Source organism: Mycteria americana, chromosome 3 (genome assembly GCF_035582795.1).
Source record: "Mycteria americana isolate JAX WOST 10 ecotype Jacksonville Zoo and Gardens chromosome 3, USCA_MyAme_1.0, whole genome shotgun sequence".
Lineage (NCBI taxonomy): Eukaryota > Metazoa > Chordata > Aves > Ciconiiformes > Ciconiidae > Mycteria > Mycteria americana.
The window spans coordinates 55,708,546-55,723,443 of NC_134367.1; the positions used below are offsets into that span (position 1 = coordinate 55,708,546).

Here is a 14,898-nt window from a genome sequence, read left to right on the forward strand (position 1 = left end):
TACTGATACTTTGGCTACCACAACCTAGAAGAGTAAACCGCTGCATTTGTGGGGAAGAGAGAAGCATTTCCAGCCTGTAGACACAGAAGCAGACAAAGGCAGGCAGAAGCACTTGTTGCACTAATGCATTCTTCCAGTCCCATAAATGTACCTGGCACCTGACAGACCCGTAGGAAACAACTGGCTAGATCTTCCTTTGAGAAACATTGTTTTGCACCACACTAAATGTGCCCCAGCCAGAAAGGTATCCTAACGAGCTTAGACAAGATTTCCAGATTTCCAGCTGTTTCTGATTCTCAGGACTGATTTCAGGCCACTCCTTTTCATTACCTCGTTTTGGAGCTGTGACTGTTTCTGCCCTTTGCCTGCACAGCGAGCCAGAGCCCCAAATCCCCGAGTAGTAAATGGTATGAATCATGCAACACTCTCATAAACTTGAAGGACGTAGTAGGAACAACAACAAAGTTAGGACACTGTCTGGTCCCCACCCTGGCTGGAAAAGAGGAGGTAGCCAACATTTCCCCATATGAGGCTAGAATTGGGATAAGTTTTGAAAATTAGAAAATTGCCTTCATGTGGCTCTAATAAAGTCCAGGGGGAAAAGTTGGGCAGAGCAGCCCAGATCAAGGAGGGCAGGGTGAGCATTATGCAAGTATCCAGATTTGCAGTTCTGCAGTTCAGCTACAAGAAGAGACTGGCCTAAAGCTCTTGTCCTAAAGATTTCAGCTCTCAGTGCTAAGATCAGAAATCATCACAGCTGGACACAAAAGACAAAGGGAACACAAGGGTTACGGTCATAAGAAAATCAATTGTTTGGGAGAATTAGCGAAAGAATCCAGAGAATTTTGTATTTTTCTCTCTTTTCATTTGAAGAGTTTTGTCACTTAATGACAAAAGTACAAGTGCGTCTTACATGGAAATTAGAGACCAAACAGATCACACAGAGAATAGGACTTCAGTGATACGGAGGTACTTAAAAATTAAAAAACCCACACAGATGAAAAATAAAAGGAGAAAAAAATGCTGTTGCATAGGCTGGGCAGGAAGAAAGAAAAGAATGGCCAAGGCTGTGTATGTGGAACAGACTGAATGACATACAGATTCCCTCTTCAGGCTAACATCTTCAGTCACAAAGAAAGAAAAAGGAAACATCGCTCCATTTTCACGACTAAGTGAGAACCAAAGGCTTTAAAATGTATGAAACATCAGCAGACACTTGGTGTCTCCTCCAAAAAGGATGAGCTCTGCATCACTGGTTTCATGCAGCCCTGTTGCCTTCCTTTCTCACTGCCCCAGCACAGCAATGGGGGCTTGCTCCCTCTTCACGTCCTCATGACCCAGCTCGTCAATGCAGCAGGAAAATAAAGTGCATTTCCCCTCCCTGCAAGCCAGATAACCACAAGGCCTTCTTGGAAGTTTTCACTTCCCAAATATTTACCATAAGGGGGGAAAAAGGATAGATGTTATCAAGACCTCGTAACCAAGAGCTGGCTGCTCACAGTGTCTCTGATGCGGCAGATATTTTCAAGACGTGCATTGTATATTTTGGTGTCTAAGACAGTGACTTCTATGTGTGTGACCTAAAAAAATTGCCATTGTTGGAAAAGGGCAACGTTTCCCACATACATTTGGCTCAGTCACACAGGCACCAGACATTTCATGTTCCTGGTAATGTTGCTTGCCACAAAGGCCAAGGAAAAATAAAGAGCATGTGACGTATGAGTAGAACAGTGTCTGACCTGAACAGTTTTCAAACAATTTCCATGGAACATGCTCTGCACAACTGGCCAAGTCAATGGTCTTTAGCTCCAAAAGGTAAATTTAGCTCCTCTCCTAAATCCATTCTGGAGCAATGCCACCTGAAAGGTCAGTTTGCTGTATGTTTCAGTGTCGCATGATGTAATTTAAGGAAATGACAGCTACAAAAATTATTAATCTCAGTGGGACCTTTCCAATAGAAAAGAAGAAAGGAACAAATAAACTAGGGTTCTGATACTTGGGAGCAGAAAGGGAGTGATTGATTTCGGGGACAGAAGCACCAAGGGAGTGGAAATTGTATGATGGTACGTTACTGAGTCAGTCATTTAAACCAAGTTTATGGTTGGTGGCAAGAATAGGTAGCCTGGGGACATGATTCGTCACATCCTAAAGAAGACATCTAAACCAGGTCAGATTAATTCTGTCCTGAAAGTATTTATTTTTCTCTGCAGTTATAAAGTCTAATGTGACTAGATCAGAGGTAGTTACTGGCGAAGTATAGAACAAAAGTGCATGACACGTTCAGAGGTTAGATGGATCCCACCCAGAATTTCTGCTCCAGATTGACACCGGTTTATTGTTTAATTGTTTTCTTCTTGCTGTCATCAGCAACAAATGCACTGGCATGCAGCAAGGCTAGCAAACCACCGAGAGAAGCTCAACCTTAACAAGGGAGGTTATACCCATTGCTAAAGAGGTGAAGGGCATAGGAAGATCAAAGAGGAGCCATAATCTTGCCTGTGCAAGTAGCATTTTGAACATAATCATACAAAACAGGGCTGGAAAGGACCTTGACAGGTCATTTGGTCCACCCCTTGCTAAGATCCATCAGACTTTCTAGACCTGAACTGTTCTTGTCACATGTATGACCAACTTGTACTTGAAAAGCATCCAGGGACAGAGGTGCCGTTCACTCCTGCTTTATTTACCCTTACAGATACTTTTTTTTCCCTATGTAGCCTAAATTTCTCTTACTGCAACTTACATGCTGTTCTCAGAGGATGTGACTGAGAGGTTATTATCTTATTTTTAGCAGCTTTTATGTAGCTGAAGGCTGTTACCACATCTTCCTCTGATCTTCTCATCCTTTGGCTAATATTTTCAGTCTTTCTGTATACATGATGCTTGCTAAACCTGGGGTCATTCTCATTTCAAAATTATTAGTGGCAATGCTGAAATTAATCTAGAATGGACAGATCTTGCCTCTCTTAGATATCTCTGAATCATCCTATAAATTTTCATTTATTTATTCAGCCTGACAAGCACCCTGCGAGTTATCAAGAAGTAAAACGAGCCCCTTTTTACACAAGAGGACATAAGGCGGAGAGGATTTGTGGCTCTCCACTCTGTGTACCACAGAGTGTACTACACTCTGTGTACCACTGTATCTCCACCACAGTCTAACTGCACACCAGAGCAAGATCCAAGCACATCCAAGCTCATCCTCTGAGGCAGAAACCCAAGTGCACAGGCTGTAGGGAAGCCACAGTGTGCTTTGCCCAGGTATTCAGTCATGGCAAGGCAGCACAGTGCAGTTTCGCTGCAATATAGGTAGATACAACCACCGACTATGGCCAGGATTTCAAAAGCCGTTTGGGCATTATGCTGTTCAGAATTGTAAGGGCTAATTCCATGGAACTTAGAGTCAGGTACTTAATATATTTAAACACCTAACGACGCAGACATGTGACTAGTACTTAGACACCTCCCTCCTCATCACTTTAGGCATCCTGATGATTTAGAAATTCCAGTAGAATTGTCCTGTTAGCCACATCTGGTCTGACTGGGGGGAGTCTGTAGCTCTTCTCGTGCTCTTTTGTGTCACAACATTAATATTTTACAACTCTACTATCAATGCAATATAGCATAATACCATTCAAATAGGTGTTTAGAAACATCTTTTCTAATGATTAATCTAGTGTTTGCATGACTGAAACTGAAGCACTTAGTGCTTTTAGGCATGTCATTACTGGTAGAAAAGCAAGGCTTCATTCCAGGCTCTGGCATTGCTCTCGGAGTTTGCAGCAACAGCTTGTGAATCCCTATTCATTTACGCTGAGACTGTCAACAGATACTGCTGGGAACTACAACAGGAGTGAAGGGGTGAAGGGAAATGTATAGTTTCTAGTTCCGTCTAGTTTCCACAAGTTTATTAATCTTGATAGAACAGCAGGAAATCACACTGTAAACCACAAAGAGCCTGTTTAAAACCATCCTCAGAAAACACAGCTTTTACATTTTAAAGCCAGGGAACTGAGCACTTAGAGCCCACTGCCTGATTCAGTAACGTCAGTAAACACATTATTAACATGAAGAATAAGCTTTGTGAAATGTAAACTTCAGGTAGTTGGACACCATCCTGATCTATCACATGTAAACATTTTTATTTTCTTTTCAGCAGGGTAGTCTGAAGATGGTAAAACACGCTCAGCTTTCAGAACCCAACAAACATTTGGAATTCTTCACTTTCATACTTTTTATTGGTTATAGTGACTGAGAAAGCAAAGAGAACTGTTCCAAAGGAACACCTATTTTACCCTCTTTTATATTACTTTGCTAAGTAGCTTCGGTTGAGTGGCTACACAAAAATGTCAGGATGGTTGGCTTAAATGGTCATGGTGTTTCACGTTTTTGTTTTACACGGGAAACATCTATGTAAGTAGTCACACCATACTTAAAAGAGCAGATTGACAAACTGGCTTTCTGTTTCTTTGCTGGTTTGAGGGAACTTTTGGATGAGAGGTCCTCTTACTCTCATACAGTGCGGTGACAGCACTAGAGATGGGTATTGCATGTGAATGCGTCACCCTGGATGCTTTAACCGCCACAGCCCGCCTCGCCCCAACCGCGGCACCGCTGCCGTACGTCCTAGGTGCAGACCATCAAATTGCCGACGCTCCGGCGCTGGGCCCTGCGGAGAAACCAGCCCTCCCGCTACAAGGGAGAACGGGGGTATTTCCGTGAACCACGGGCCGGGGAGGAGCGGGCGGGGGGAGGGGAAATCCGTGCGCACGCCAGAGTACAGCCAGAAATAAGTAAGCGCACCCAGAGCCAAGCGAGCGCCCCGGGCCGCAGCGGGAGGCTGCGCGGCCCCTGTGCCCGGCCGCAGCCGCAGCCGCAGTCGCAGCCGCGGCGGCGGGGCCGTGAGGGCCGGGCGGGCTCCCCCGCCGCGCCGCTCCGCGCCCGGCCGTGCCGGCCCCCCCGGCGGGTGGAGCGGGGCCGCGGCGCTGCCCGCCGCCGCCATGGCGTGAGGGGCCGGGGGAGGAGGAGGAGGAGGACCGGGGAGGTAAGGAAGGAGGGCGGGGAGGCGGGAGGTGGAGCGGGAGGGGGGAGTCACTTTCTTCCTGAGTTGAAAAACGCGCCCCCCGCTCCGTCCCCCGGGGCCGCGGAGGAGAAACTTTCTGGCTGCCGAGCGGCGGGTCCGCGCCGCGCCGCGCCAGGCAGGGGCCGCCGGCGGTGAGTGCCCGTGCGGTGCGGGGCAGCGCTCCGCTCCGCTCCGGCCCGACCCCTCCCTCCATCCCGTCCCTCACGCTCCGCTCCGCCGGGCGGCCGCCCCCGCCCCTCCTGCCCGCGGCGGGCCCCGGGGCCGCTGGCGGCGGGGAGGGCCCCGGAGCCCCTCTCCGCCCGCGCCGGGCCGGCGGCGCCGGTTACCGGCGGGTCTGGGAAGGGGGAGGTCGGACCCAGCGCTCCCCCCCCGCCACATGTGTCCCCATCCCCAAGGCGCGGGGCGCGCTGCGGGCGCTGGCGGCGGCAGCGGGCACCAGGTGTCGGCGGGGGCCGGGCAGCGGGGCCCGGGTCGATCCGGTGCGGGAGCGGGAGCGGGGCGGGGTGGTGGCCGGGGGCGTCCCGCGGGGAGCAGCCTCCGGGCACGGGCTTTTCCGGGCTGCCCCCGGCGGAGCGGAGCGCAGGGCGGGTCGGGGCGGCGTGGCGGTTCGGTGCGGGGTTCCGTCGGGGCACCGCCGCTCGGACAGCCGCAGCGTTCCGGAGGTGCTGGGCAGCTCGCAGGATGGGCCCCGCGTGTCCGCGGGAGGTGCGTGCGGGGAGACAGCCCGGTGAAAGCTGTACCTCCGGGCGCCGTGTGTAACAGCTGTCTGCTCTTCCCTAGCACCGTTACCGCCAGAGCCTCCGAGCCTTCTGCTAATGAGCTAAGCCTCCCAAACATGCGTGTGTGAAAGGTAAGCCGTAGCATCCTTGTCTTGCACCTGGGGAGGTGAGAGACAGGAAAAGAACGATTTGCCCGATGCAACTTCCTGCCACTTTTATTTTTGTTGTTGGAAGAGTCCTAAGTGCCCCGGGACCACAGTTATTAACTCGTGCAGCCCACTCTCCTCAGCCCCAGGATGGCAAGCTGCAATTCCTTTAGCTATTGTATGAAAGCGACGCATCATCACTTGGTGCATCTCGTGCCAACGCTTGAAATTCAGTTTGGTATGAATGAAAGGAGCCATTCCCTCTACATTTCTGTCGTTCCCTCTTGAAAGAATATAAAGCTGTGATCTTTTCCTGCATTTTCAAGCTGGAGTAGCGTCTTTTTTGGACATAAGCAATGGCAATATAAGAAATAGATACAATTGTGAATGAAATACAGGAAATATTGCTCAACTAATTGGGGATTTTTGGTCACCCTAAGAAGATCAATTGCAATTTAAATAACACTAAAGTTTTAATATGGTCTAAACAAAGGCAAAGAAAATCTCGGCTAAATATTGCCACATTATGTTTATCATGCCAACAATTATTATAACTCAGTGCAGTATTTCAAAAAAGGAACAATTCAGCTGAAGGGCAGCAGTGGGAATCAATAATTCAGATGCTGTTTATTACTCTGAAAGACTCTTGCTGGGTAGCCTCGGGCAAGCCACTCCACCTCTCCATGGCTCTGTTTCCTTCCTCGTAAAACAGATAAATGTGCTTGCTTGCTTCACAGGGGTGTTGAGAAGTTTAATTAATTAATTTGTTTCATAACTACTTGGAGATCCTCGGGTGCATTTTTCTACAGAAGCGCTAAATATTATTTCAAGTATGAGTTCTTTTACTGTGTGTCATTGCTTATATGTGTTTCTTCAGTGACTTAAATTAGCTAAATTTTTAGATGAAGGCAACAAAGTAGCAGTTCTGGATTGGGATTTTCTTGACTATCTGTGAACTTCACTGGGATGCAAAACCAAAATATACTAATCAGAGCGTATTTTGCTGGGACAGAACTACTGGTACTTTAAGAAGATGTCATTTTCTTTTCTTGTTATTCAAAATAAGAGCTCGCTTTTGTTGTTTTGTTTGAAGCATTGTGATACTTTGCATAATTTTGAATTGCCATGAAAAAACCTGAGTGCTGTTATTTAATACAAGGGCAAGAGATGAGACTAATTTATAAACATACCTGTATCCTCTACTGTGGAAAGTGACCTCAGAAGACACTTGGTGCTGGTTTTCCACTGCATATTCATATACAATCTCTTCTAAAACCTGTTCTTCGGTCATAGAGGATACAGGTTGCAAAGGAAGAAGTACATGAACTGAACAAATTGATTGCCAGTGGTAAAAGTGGATGGATTTTGGTTGCCTAAGCAAGCAGTGTTTATTAGAGTGTATATTAGTTATTCTAACTAGATATTTAGTAAATGTCCGCACCGCAATGGAGAGGGAAATGTGTTTACCTGGCTAAATGTTAGATGTAATTTTCATAGGTTGCATACAGTTATAAGTAAAAAGGAGTAGCTGTAAGCCAGTTTTAGAGTGACATCTTGGTTTTGGCACTTTCTAAGGGCTCACGCCTTTAGAAACACTGTGCTCATGAGCTCTGTGTGTACCATTTCTTTTTCTCAAGTACAATGACAGCAAGCACATAAGCTTTTTCAAAATGGAATTTAAATAAAGCCTAGATCAGTGGTGGTAGAAAGTCATCACCAGGCAGCTGTTGGGCTGTGAATGACCATAGTGAGTTTATATGCTGGTGGAGAAATGGTGACATCCAGCATACCCAGCAATCTGAGCAGTGAGAACTAGGGTTAAATAAGGCTGTAAATGAGTCTGGAAACTGGAGTGTCCCTTCTCTCAGAAGTGATTGCATTTAGCTAAAACTGAGTCACATTCCTAGGCTCGTGTGTGGAAACTTGCACATCTGGCACCCACAACATACTCTAGCAATGAGCAGAAAGAAATTTAGTTACTACTGCTATTGTTCCTGGACATTTTGCAAGAAATAAAGCCCGTTTCCCCTGTCCTTATTCTGAAGGGATTAAAAAAAATAAAGACAGAAACAACTTTCTGTCACCATTGTTTCCTGGTTTAGACTTGGAAATCCAAATGTCTGGAGAGAGAAAGAGAATATGACTTTTGTGTAGCAAGTTGTATTTAATTGGTAAATATGATATCTCAGCAGCAAGTGTGTCCTGGCTCTTCATACTTTCTTTGCTGTCTCCATTCAGCTGAGTTAGATAAAAGAGCTTAGTTACAGTCGCGCAGTCCCCTAAAGCTGCTAAACCATGGTCCCAGTTTGTGTTCAAGACTGTAGCCACGTATTTATTATAAATAGGCTTGATATTTGGGAGAAAGCCCTTCCTTTGAGCTACTTTTCTGCTTAGGGGGGGTAAGCTTTGTACCCATGTCTGTTAGCCCAGCAAATGGTGGGTGAGGTGTGACAGAGCTGCATTAGCAAAAACCCCAAGCCCTTGTGCGCTGCACTTGGGCTGGACTCGGTTATCTGCTCAGGATGGGAACAGAGCAGAGGAAGCGATTAAAGCCTGCTAGGGAAAAGGAAATTTAGCTGATGTAACCTAGGACCTTTCTCATGAATGCTTTTTCAGTAGAAGTTTAGCAGAAATGTTGGTAACGGAGGGCTGACCGGAGGGGTCTGGCCATTTTGGGAATCACATGAAGGACAGAGCACTGGCAATATTTTCTCACATCAGGTGCTGACATCACGCTTTCATCCACTCCTGGGACATGGTCAGGTGTGAAAGCCCAGGCACAGTGAGGCCATTATGTACGCAGTCTGAAATTACCTTTGTTTGCTCTGTCTTTCTTTTTTCACCCTCGCTTAGACTCACAGAGTGTACAGTAGCATTATTATAATGCAATAGCATTATTTAGAGCAGGCAATGGATTGTAAGGACCTTGGTCACGGCTGAGGCAGGTATTGTATTTCAGTACCAGATAAATGTAATTGTAACATAAGAGTTCTTTCACCACAGTTGTCCTGGTATATATTCTTGGGGTGTTTTTGTTGTTTTTTATCAGAAATAGTAAATGCGCTGAATGTTTGATATAAACCTGGTATGCCCTCTTAAGTCTTCTAATCGAATGTCTGCCGAGCTTTTAAGGTATTTTCAGAAGTTGTTTGAAAGCATTTCTGTGGATGTCACGGCATTTTAAAGCTTTTTACTCAGACCCTTTTAACTAAGGTACATCACATTTTTTGCCAAAACGATGTCAGGTTTCAGTTCTGCTGCGAGAGCCGTACCGGCACAACTCAAGGTCAGAAATGAGATTATACAATTCTAGATTTCATAATTAACTTGTAATGTAATGGCCGTGTTGATGCCTACTCACACAATTGGTCATGCCAATTGAGAGTAGCTAAATTTTGCAGGAATAATGTAGCCTTTTAACTCCATTTGCATTTGATGCTTCTGCCCATGAAAATGTAATTGTCACTTTTTATCAAGGGTATTCTGGGCGGCAGTGAAGACAGTAATAACCCCGAAGAAACTACAGGACAACACATTTTATTGTTTCTCCAAGTTTGTACCTTGAAAAAAATTGGCTGCATCTGGCTACATATGTATTATATCTATGGATAGATAGATAGATAAACTATATGCTACATTTAGATGTATATAGAAAATGTAGATAATGAGGTAACATGAAAGTAGCAGAGGTAACAACAGAATTGTACCAATAATAATGAACAGCATATTGATCTGCAGTGAGAAGTGACTACCAGGTAGAGTGGTGCAATTTAGGTCTACAAACACAGAGGCATTCATCCTGTAGCAAATGAAAGAGTAGTTCTGCTATGTGAATACACATTTGAGGTCTGCGTACACACGTCGTAAGATTGTATGTAGATAATATAAAAGCAAGCGTTGATTTAAATTGCTTAGATTGCAGTCTTTTTAGGTTCATAAATTGACTAGCATAGGTGCCTTTGGACTTTGCTGGTGCTCCTATATGCTGTCACAATACTTCAACATAAATAATAAACAAAATTTTAATATAGTTTTGTATGCAAGACTAAGTCATAAACAGGATATGGAAACATAGTTAAAATGCATTTTGATCCCATAGCAACTGAAGGATGTGACGCGTTTTAGAATTCCTGTCTATTAATATGACGTCCTGTGGAAATGCTTTACAAATAAAAATATTTATGCGATGTCTTCAGCTACTGAAGTCTGTAGATAGAGATAGATATACGGAGAGCGAGAACTGGTTTTGTAAAACTCCAGCAGAAACACTTAATTCGTTTCCAATGAATTGCCAATGTTGGAGGCAATTGAATGAAGGACAATAAAAACAATAAGCAGGAAAGATTAAAACTGTTAATTATACATAGTAGAGGAGAACAACAAACCAGGGGACTTAAAACATTTACAAGTATTTGGAAGAGTAAAGGTCAAGGCTAACAAAGAAGTATTAGTTGGAAAAGAGGATAGAAATTAAAGTCAGAAGTGGAAACACTAGGCTCAGTATCAGAAGTTTCTGGTGCTGTAATCAGCCTCCTAAAAAGTGAGGGAAGCTGCATGGCATGCAGCAGTCTGAGTGGGCTGGATTAGGCACAAGGAGGAATTCTGCTTTGACAGCAGTAAAATTGGCTTTCCCCTTTTGCAGGTATGATTCTTTTTTTCTGTCCTTTATTTGCGCCTCCTGGGCATTGCAATCGCCCTCTGAAGGTTTTCCAGCTCTTCCTGTGCACCATGGTTGTACCACTCAATTCATGCAGAGACCGCGCTCTTGCTTACCTCAAATAATCTCTTCCGTTGCTCACTTCCTCTTGTGAGGCGCAGCTGCACTTTTGGGTTGTACACTGCTGTCAGATGAAACCCTAAGCCTGATTTATGATACCCTACGCCCAAGGCATCAACGCCCTTACAGACCCCCTGAATGGGTCTACGTGCGGGAAGATGGGTTACTTCTTAGCAGCTGCCAAAGTAATACGGTGTCACCACGCAACTTGTTACAGGTGCTTTTGTTCTGTGCTTCTGCAGTGTCTGTTACTGTCATAGTCCTAGGCCCCAAAAGCACCCCACGTGCTGTAACAATAGAATAGATGGATGAGTGGTTTGATTGTCTTCTGGGACATTAATCATAGAATCACAGAATCGTTTAGGTTGGAAAAGACCTTTAAGCTCATCGAGTCCAACTGGTAACCTAGCACTGCCAAGTCCACCACTAAACCCTGTCCCTAAGCATCACATCTACACGTCTTTTGAATACCTCCAGGGATGGTGACTCAAACACTCCCCTGGGCAGCCTGTATCAGTGCTTGACAACTCTTTTGGTGAAGAAGTTTTGCCTAATATCCAGTCTAAACCTCCCTTGGTGCAACTTGAGGGCATTTCCTCTTGTCATGTGGCTTGTTACTTGGGAGAAGAGACCGACCCCTACCTCGCTACACCCTCCTTTCAGGTAGCTGTAGACAGCGATAAGGTCTCCCCTCAGCCTCATTTTCTCCAGGCTAAACAACCCCAGTTCCCTCAGCCGCTCCTCTAAGACTTCTGCCCCAGACCCTTCACCAGCTTCGTTGCCCTTCTCTGGACACGCTCCAGCACCTCAATGTCCCTCTTGTAGTGGGGGGCCCAAAACTGAGCACAGTATTCGAGGTGCGGCCTCACCAGTGCCGAGTACAGGGGGACAATGGAGCGGACAAATGTAGTTAATATATCCTTTTGGCCTATATGAAAATTCTCAAACTGTCTTCCATTAGTGTTAGCATCTGTGAAAACATTTCTGAAAAAAATAACTATGTTTTTAATTATCAGAATGTTTTTTTAAAAGTACTTCAGCTCAGGATACAATGCTGGTGCTCCAAAGGAAATCTTTCTGTAGTAGTTTATAGTTTTATGCCTTTGATGGTAAAAGTGACTGAGCTTTCTTTCACTGAATGTGGATGCCTTAACAGGCATGTCTGTACTGGTTGGGAATTATCACCTTCAGGATTCTGGATATCAAAATGACTTTCTTACTCATTCTATACAGTGAGGTATGGAATAAAAGATCCCAGTAAGGGTTAGGAATAGTAATGTTAGTGCAGCAAAAAACTATTGAGAAAGCATTATATGGTAGGTTAAATTATTTAATAGAAGAAAATTTCAAATTCCCAGATTACAGTTTGGGCATGCAGACAATTTAAATCTTGTTTTTGCTTGAGGCAGAGAGAAGGTTATGCCTTCAGTGTGCGCATGTGTATGCCCTGTTAATTTATATATACACCGGTAAAATAGACAAATAAGCTTTTAAATTAAAGGAATAAATAGATGAAACTTCTATCGCAGATACCTTACACATCCTACTGTAAACTTACAAAAATACTTTGCAGTTGTTGTCCTATCTGTAGCATGGTGGAGAATCAGTGCAACCCTCCGTTCTTCCAGAATGATGGTCTCACACGGCTGTGTACTGCTCTAAATAGATCCATCGAGTTTTGTGCGTTGATCAAAGGACAGACACAAGATTAAATCTTGACTGCTGATGTGATGTCATATACTGATAATTCCAATAGGAGCTGGTTGGTTTTGGTTGCCTTTATGATTTTTCATAGCACAGCTGTTATTCAGACATATAAGTTGATACAAAGCTTCTTTCAAGGTATTTCATATCACTTCAGAACAAGTGCAATACTAACACCTGGGTACCTGAGCTATACTTTATTTATTGTAGATTTGATTCTAAGTTATATTTGGGATTTCAGTATTTAAGCTTTTAAATACCTTTGACGTTATATAATTATGATGAAGCATATTTCTCATAGTGAAAAAATCAGAGGAAGAAATGAAGTAATGTCCCCTGGTGGTTAAGGTCGTAAGTGGTATTTTTCAAGTTGTAAGCAGTGATTTTTACACCTTTCCAGCATTTTTATTGGAGAGACAGATGGTCACTGGTTTTACCTCACTGACCAAAAGGCAGGTGGAGGAAGGACTCTTGACTGCTCTTATCTTGGGACATGGGAGTTTCCTGCACTGGTGTCCAGCCCCGCAGCTTTGAGAGGGACTCAGCAGTACTACTTTCTGATGTGGGAACTATACAGCTTGGGACTTTGGTCAGTAGATTTATTGTGATTGTTACAGTACAAAGATAACTTTATCGTTTTCTTGGTCCCACTCTGTCTGATGCCTGATTTTGCTGTATCAGGTATGTTTCTGTGAGTCAGTAGGAATCAAATGGCAATACATATGGGAATTAGTCTCTATTGACCCTTTCACCTCTCTGTTTTTGTGGACTTACCCTGCATTTTTTAGTACTTAAATGTAATTAGATTCAGTTAGAGGACTTAATTGCTCTCCCATTTTTAAATATGTTTGCAAAATATTTAGATCAGTGATAAAACTGAAAATGCTGGACAAAATAGCTCTCCAGTTGATGTGAATGTCATGATTTTAAAACACTACCATTTCCAACTGATTAATTCAGTTTTAGAGATGCTGCTCCTCTTATCAGCAACAGTCAACTGCAATGTGTGTGAAAAGATTTGCTAATTATTTGAGGTATTTGGACAAAGTGCAAAAAAAGAGTTCCTACAGAAGTTTGCTTTTCTCCACTGTGATCTAACCTAGCGCTCCTCATAGCAAGCAGTTATGTTTTGGCAGCTGTAAGCATCGATGCAAAAAGATGCACACCCATCTTTATTTAATGGGACAAGATACCATGCACATCTCATTGCAACGTTACCTATTGGTTTCATGGTATTGGATGGCAGCAGCTGTTTCTGGTGGCTGACCATTTCTTGTTACAGTATCTATGGCTCTCTCACCTGTTTTAGCATTGGGTGCTAAAATTGCTTATTTTAGTTTTAGTACTGGTACTTTTGAATGGCTTAACAAGGTGATCTTATGTAATTTAAGTCGTGACAAAAGTATAGTGATACTGTTGTTCAACATGAAATTGAGCATTACAATTATGAGCATTACAATTACAAGCATTACAAAAAACTGAGTAGAAGAAGTTTGCTTTCACTTTCAACAATTTATCAAGAAGTAATGCAAAATTATGAAAGTTAAGTGCTTGCTGATTCAGAGGTCACTGTCTAAGGTAAAACTTTGCAGGCTGAACCTGAAGATTTGCTTTTTGTCAGTATGGTGGAACAGATTTTCCATTAAATATTTGAACACAATTCTTACCCAAACACTTGTGGGGGTAATTCACGTAGCAATAATGAGAACTGTAGCCTTTGTGGAAAATAGGAGCTGCCCAAAAGAAGACAAAACCTTGTAAAATCTGTGGAGATAAGTCTTTAAAGGGTAATTTTGAATTTTAAACTAGTTAAAATATATATTTATTTTTTTCCTTACGGGCATAAAGGTTGGATACTTGAGCTGAATGTCAGGGCTTCTCTTACCTTCTCTGGAGGCAGCGAGGCGCTTTGCAGGGCAGTTCAGAGGAAAGCCAGCATATCCGCAGCAGAGTTGCCAGGAGTTTGCCTGCAGCATCTCCTGAGCAATCTAGAAGACGACAGCATGGGAGTGGGAAACCCATCTCTCACCGCGGGTGTGACTCCATCCACCTTCTTCTGGCTGGAGACTCCTGTTCCTGTTTGAGCGTTAGCCTTTCCCAGGGTACTCGGTGAGGTAGAGGAAGGCCTATGACTTCAGTGGGTCATGCAGTGAAGTCAAGGAGGGCCCATGTCCTCGATGGGTCACGCAGTGAGGTGGAGGAGAGCCGGTGTCCTCGATGGGTCATGCAGTGAGGTGGAAGAGGCCCCTGTCCTCGATGGGTCATGCAGTGAGGTGGAAGAGGCCCCTGTCCTCGATGGGTCACGCAGTGAGGTGGAGGAGAGCCAGTGTCCTCGATGGGTCACGCAGTGAGGTGGAAGAGGCCCCTGTCCTCAATGGGTCACGCAGTGAGGTGGAAGAGGCCCCTGTCCTCGATGGGTCACGCAGTGAGGTGGAAGAGGGCCCATGTCCTCGATGGGTCACGCAGTGA

The 14,898-nt window shown here is 44.4% G+C and overlaps 1 protein-coding gene across 4 annotated transcripts in view; it reads left to right on the plus strand.

Moving 5' to 3' along the window:
• Positions 1 to 4,566: 4,566 nt before the first annotated feature.
• Positions 4,567 to 14,898, plus strand: part of DSE (dermatan sulfate epimerase) — a 38,207-nt gene continuing 27,875 nt past the window's right edge. Inside the window, exons 1-2 of one of the 4 annotated variants that reach the window (XM_075498594.1) lie at positions 4,567 to 4,710; positions 5,864 to 5,933. The gene's annotated coding sequence lies outside the window, so the exon portion shown is untranslated. Of the gene's footprint in view, positions 4,711 to 4,921; positions 5,045 to 5,092; positions 5,215 to 5,338; positions 5,523 to 5,863; positions 5,934 to 14,898 lie in introns of those variants that run through there. The other 3 variants (XM_075498596.1, XM_075498593.1, XM_075498595.1) reach the window with 3 other exon arrangements.